The sequence below is a fragment of the Primulina tabacum genome, chromosome 2 (genome assembly GCF_025594145.1).
Source record: "Primulina tabacum isolate GXHZ01 chromosome 2, ASM2559414v2, whole genome shotgun sequence".
Lineage (NCBI taxonomy): Eukaryota > Viridiplantae > Streptophyta > Magnoliopsida > Lamiales > Gesneriaceae > Primulina > Primulina tabacum.
The window spans coordinates 31,560,005-31,566,555 of record NC_134551.1 but is presented as its reverse complement, the minus strand read 5'-3'; the positions used below and the strand labels follow the sequence as shown (position 1 = coordinate 31,566,555).

General features: G+C 39.7%; 1 long non-coding RNA gene across 1 annotated transcript; it reads left to right on the top strand.

The window, feature by feature from the left end:
- The first annotated feature begins 3,469 nt into the window (after positions 1 to 3,469).
- Positions 3,470 to 5,137, top strand: LOC142537900 (uncharacterized). The gene is made up of 3 exons (XR_012818579.1): positions 3,470 to 3,748; positions 3,840 to 3,863; positions 4,877 to 5,137. It is a non-coding gene; the product is annotated as an uncharacterized LOC142537900 (long non-coding RNA).
- Positions 5,138 to 6,551: the final 1,414 nt, after the last annotated feature.

Below are 6,551 nucleotides of genomic sequence, written 5' to 3'. Positions count from 1 at the left end.
GGGTGGTACCCTACTGAACTGATCGGTCACTGGCGACCGTATAAAAATAACACTCCCACATAGTGAATGAACCACAAGCCATATCGCATAAATCTCAAAAATAATCATTTTCTGTTTAATGCACGTAAAATAATTAACTGGCGTAATGAAAATTCCTGTAATTTTACCAACTGGATTGGATTGGTTAGTTTCCAGGCTCGTTGCAACCTAACTGTGCCATGAAAAATATGCAATAGTTTAAACATGACCAACTATGCAATTTACGTTCAAAAGATGCGACTATGACGCCTAATGACTTCGCATTTAATCATGACTCCGAGCCAACCTGAACCGACACTGAACTGACGTATAGTCATGATTAAAATACGCTCAAAAATCATAAAATAATGTTCCTAAAATGATAGGGTCGAAATCTAGGTGGAATGGAGGCCAAAACACGAAACGCTCTTTCGAGAGTCAATTTGGCACATTGCACCGTAAATTCTCGTACGACCTCAAAAATGATCCAAATAACAAACGGTCAAAAACAATGACCTTCCTAACTCAATGAGGCACTGTCCAGTCCAAGGCCATGGGCTAAAAGCCAACCAAGAACTCGAACGAGCCTCTGAACCGACACAACAATTTGCTGTAATTTCCAGCAGCTGCGACCTAGCTTGCATCGCGTCGTTTGCGAGACTTTTGGCCATTGAGGCTTGAACCACCGACCAAAGCCTCTCCACAACGTCCCAAGGAATGATTTGAACCATGGCTAAGGGCCCTAGGCCAGCCACAATTCGCCTCATTCCAGCAACCACCCGAAAGTTCTCACCGAGGGCCCTCATGCGTGCGTGTGTAGTGTTTATGCTATGATCGATGTCTTGCGTCGTTCCAGTGGCCATTTGATTGACCATGGAACAATCTAGACATCTAGGAGCATGATATGAACCGTGGCTAAGGGCCATAGGCCAACCAAGATCCACACCAAGCCAACCAACTCGAAGTACAAGTGCTGTCAAAACCAAAGGGGCCGAGAGGGGAGGGGGCTGTTTTCACGTTTTGATTAAAAACCGAGGGGCCATGGACCAAGCCACCAAAAGGGCAACTTAGTCACGTCTTAGACATGCTAGGGAAGTGATCCAACCATGGCTAAAGGCCCTTGGGGCAGCCAAGATCAGATCCTTCCTCCTTGACATCCAAACTGAATTTTCGAATCACATTTCTGCACTTATGGGGAACTTGCTGTCATTTCGGTTTTCCAGCAAGTATGGGGCTGGTTTGAATGGACCAACATGGTCCTAATGCATCCTACTACATGTATACAAGCCGCCTTGGGAGCCTGGAGTCGATCCAATACCTGAAACCATCAAAACTCAGAAAAACGTGAAGCTTGTCAAGGGAAGTCGAAAATTCTGCATGTGTGTTCCAAAATATTTTGACATGGATCTCGATTTTTTGCTTGCTACAACATGATCATGTACTGAAAAATAAATGATAATATGACTTGATTGAGGTTTGAAAGAAATCTAGACCTGCCTGGTTTCGTTTCGAAAGAAAACGAACGAAACAACGACGACGCGGCACAGAGGAGGTGGAGCGCTTCTTGTCTACCTTCCTTGAACTCGATTTTCTTGCCTTTCTCCCTAGCTATGGCTCACGATTTTTACCTCTGAAAAGGGTCTTATTTTCACTCAGATTTCGAAAGAAAGGAGAGGGGGAAAAATGGTTAGGAGGGTGAGGGAAGTGGGTGCAAGATATAAGGAAGGATCAAGACCAAGTCCACTCCCTTTGAATTTGAATTTTGAATTATGGTTTGATATCAAATGAGTTGGTGGATGCTTCTAGGAGGTGGTGGCCGAAATTTATCTTGATTCTAGACTAGGATATGTCCATTTATTTAATTAAATTGTGCTCCCAAAAATCCTAGAATTATCCTACTAATTACATTCAGAGAATTGGTCAAAGTTGATGAGTTGGAAAATGAATCTTCTAGCACTAAGGGTGGCCGAAAAATGCATGATAAAATAAAGGGAAATGTTGATTATCTAGTCAAATAATAATCCTTGAAAGCCTTACTAATCCTTTAAATAATTTAGTGAGCTAACCCCTTAATTTAATAACTTAAATGAATTCATTTCTTAATCACCTCAAATAATTAAATTAAATTTTCAAACCTCCCTTTCTAACTTAAATGAACTTAGTTACTAGCTAAATTAACTTCTGGAAATATTTCTCGAATCTTAAATTCTATCTCAAAACTCTAACTCCGGTCCGGCCTCACTGAAAATACTGAAATGCTAAAAAATCATACTACTGAACTGAAATAATAAATAATTAACTTCAAATAAATGCATTTAAAATAATCATGCAATGAAGTCAATTAAATTAAAAAAAAAATCTAGAATTATGCATGGCTTATACGTCTACCTGATTTACGGGTTCTACATAATATATGCATGAATAGGAGGTGAAGAGTTGGAGACTACTTTTTGGGTTACCAAGGCTTGGCATGCAAAAGTTGGTCCCTACTTTTTCACAAACCAAGACAACTCATTCACTCCTCCCTCCCCACAAGCATGGCCGAAATTTGTGGGATTTTCTCTCCAAGTTTTTTCTCTTCTTTTCTTCTTCAAGTGTTGAGGGAAGAAATATTCTTCTCCTTGAAAAATTCTCTTAATTTTCTAGTGCAAATTAAGAGGGGATCTACCTAGTTGGTGGTGGGCTTAATAGTTGAGCAAGGAGTGCTCAAAGGAAGCTTGAAGATAGTTTGTACCATTGAAGAGTTTAGGTGTTTACACCTTAGTTGGAGCCATACATCAATCCTTGTGATTGATAGGTAAATTCTAAAACACCCTATGTATGTTTTTGGTGTTTGTTGTATTTGCTACACAAACAATGAGGTGGCCGAAAATTTCCTCATGAAAAATTCGATTTTTAAACTTCCGTTGCGCTTCCAGTCACCGTAACCGATCCCCTTTCAAGTGGTATCCGAGCTATGGTTACGATTTTGTGTAGCATTTACAAGATATTATGTTGAGATCGATTTCTAACCGCAGGAGAACAAAATTTTGCATCGAATCAAGGCCGGTTTCGGGGGAATTTTGGGCAGCAAGTTGCTGCCCATTTCGAGCAGCTTGGGCTGCCCGAGGGGCTGCCCATTTCGGGCAGCTAGGGCAGCCCGAGGGGCTGCCAGAACAGCCCCATGTTTTTAATAAAAATAAAAAAAAAAAATTTTTGGTAAGTTGGCCGGAATCCGGCGACGGAGCTCCAACGACGGCGATGACGACTAGGGTTTTCAAAAGTGTTTTGGATAATCATAGTGTCATGGGCTTTGATGTTGTTGGGCCATTAGATGGTTAATATATTTGTGTGAGAGCACAGCCTGTACACCCAAGCCCAGCCCAAAATTTAAGGTTAAACAATAATAATAATAATAATAATCATAATATAAACAAAAAAAGAAAGAAACAGAAGTTTCTCTCTCCCCGTATACTGCATCGCCGAACCTTATTTCTTTCTTCAACATATTTCGAAATTTCATCCTTCGATTTTAGCCGCTCCGGTCGCCGAAAAATTACAGTAAATATATATTCGGAAAGCCCATAACGAGAGCTATCCAGTGATACCCATTTTTCAAGGTTTTATCGCGATCCCGTTCGAACCCGTGAACCTTGGCTCGTTCGAATTTTTCTCTTTTGTCTTGATTTCTTGTTATTTCGAGCTTGGACAACTGATTGTATAGTTGTACTCGAAATTTGAAGCGTTTGAGGTAAAAATTCGGATTTTAGGGTTTTGAAATTTTGGGTATTTTGAATAATTCGAATTCCAATAATTAATATATATTGGATTATTGATTGTAGGTGCTATATCGGAGCCGATTGGAGGTATTAAGCTAATTTTCGAAATTTATTTAGATAATATTTCGAATTTAGTCTATTAATTTGGGAATTTATGATTTGTGAAATGTTAAATCGTTATTGGGATGTATTTATAGCATTAGAAATAAAAAATGAACATTTTGGAAATTCCTAGTAAATATCGAAAAATTTCAGAGTCGATATGATCGAATTTTCGAAATTTCAAGTTGTCCGGTATTGAGAGATTTAAGTTAAATAAATCACTATATTTGACTTTGCGATGAGTTTTAGAAATTTTAAAGCTTAAATTAAGAATTTTTGGAATTTTAGGCTAAATTGTCAAATAATAGAAAAATAAATGGAACTTGATATGAAATGTATTAATTGCCACAGGATTTGATTATGCGAGAACTCCTTAAGATATTTTGTGGTAAATTAAGGATTTAGTTGAGGTACGTATGAACTGTTTTATTATGACGTCTATAGTGATGTGGAATGATGTTAATTACTTTGTAATGAGTTGTGGCGTGCTTTATGTGCTTCTGTGAATATGTGATTGCATTCATGTATTTATTTGAGTTTATACATAGCATTTCGAGCCTTGACTCCGTTGATTGCTATCATTGCTGATCTGTTGAGATGTTGCGTCATCTATGGAGCGAGTGATAGGATAGATCACTCCTGACATCTTATCGATGGAACGAGTGATAGGATTAGCACTCTCCTGATGACTGCTCGAGGACTGACTGGGTCGCTACCGGACCCTCGATGCTACGTGCATGGATGAGTGGCGGCATGATGTTACGTTGCTGCATTCCTGGCACGGGTGGCCACTGTTCCTGTTGCTGATGCGTTTTATTGGACTCCGTTTTGGTATCCGTTATATCATTGTTACCGACACGCATTGCATTGCATTTCATTGCATTTTACTTGATTTTATTTCACGTCAGTTATAATTGTCATAATTTTACTGGTTCGTCGTACTGGGGCCTGACCCGTCTTTTCTGTTTATGCTATGGTTGTTTTTGATGCCATAGCAGATTATCCAGGAGGATTTGACGCGTCTGGTGGAGCGTCAGGTAGCGGTGCCCAGTAGTTGGATTGTTGTTGCGAGTTCCCAGATATTCTATCATTGAGTCATACTTTTGCCAGTGAATGCCCTGTGTAGCTATACTATTATTTTATGAGGTTTTGGATTACTAGTTGTGTGATTGAGCCTTGTCGGCTATGTATGCATTAGTCCTGGCCAGTGCGGCTATAGGTTTGTGAATTGCTGTTATGACTTTATTTCGAGTATATAAATGTTGTGTGTTGCTTAGAAATTTTTGGGATGTCATACTTACATGGAGGTCATGCCGAAATTTCTATTGACCCAAAAGCAAAATTTTTAATCGCTTACGCTGTTTACATTAAAGAATCCTGGTTGTTTGGTCATTAAACGTTAATCAGGAGCACGGGCCCCCACAGTTGGTATCAGAGCGTAACTGGGATATGCTCGAATTAGAGTCTAGGGCACTTGAGTCTAGACACAAACAAAATGATTGTGTATGTGTTTGACTATTTGCTCTTGTTTGAACTATGTGCTGTGATTTATTTGAATTAGCCTGAGTTAGCAATGTTGATTAGATTTTGAACTTAGTTTAATAACTAGCTACGAGACTAAGTTTTAGCTTTCCTTTGGTTCTTTTGTTCTTATTAAGTTATTTTGCCTTGGTTAAATCCTTGTGTCTTATAGAATGGTACCTGGAGGAAGAGGCAAAAAGGGAAAAGAAGTTGTCCTGGAGTCAAAAGCCCAGAATGTCCGAGGACTTGAAGACATTGTCAGGGGTAGACGTGGTCGTCCTGCAGCCCAGACTGCTAGAAACGTGGAGGAAGAAGTGAATCAAGAAGTCGAGCAGTTGACTCAGAAAGTTGGTGGGATGCAGTTAATAATTTCTCAATTTCAAGAATTACGTCCTCCCAAATTCTTTGGCACTAAAAATGGCGAAAAAGCATCCGGATGGTTGAAAAGCGTAAACCATCTATTTAATTTTCTCGAATATACCGAAAGTGTCAGACTGAAGCTGGCAATCTATCGGTTAAAAGATCGAGCACAACTATGGTGGGAAGCTGCAGAGGAAGCACTGAAAGCATCTGGAGAAATCATTACTTGGGAAGTATTATGTGCTCAGTTTACCCAAGAATATGCACATCCTTCTTATTATTATGCCAAGGAAGAAGAGTTCAACCAATTGGTGCAGGGAAATAAAACGGTTGTTGAATATGCTTCTCAATTTTCTGCTCTTTTGCCATATGTGCCACATGTTGCAAGAAACGATCAGTCCAAACTTTCCCGTTTCCTGCATGGGTTACAAGGGACTATTCATACTGTGTTGATGACTGGATCGCCTAATACATATGTACAAGCTGTCGAAATGGCGAAGAAGATAGAGGCTAGTCTGCTTAGAGGAGAATCACGGCCAATTCCAGTTCTAGCTTCTACTTCTCAAGGATCTGGAAGTCATATGCCGATGCCAGCGGGTTTATCTCCTTATCAGCCTCAACAGTCATCCCAGCAACCGAAGCAACAAAGATTCAGGGCAAGAGGTAAACAATTTAAGAAGAAATCTCAATCCAGCTCTTCCAGTTCAGACAGTACCAGTGGGAGCAGTGTTGTTGGGTCTTCGAATGCTGTGTACTGTGACCACTGTGGTTGAAGACATTTTATTTCACAGT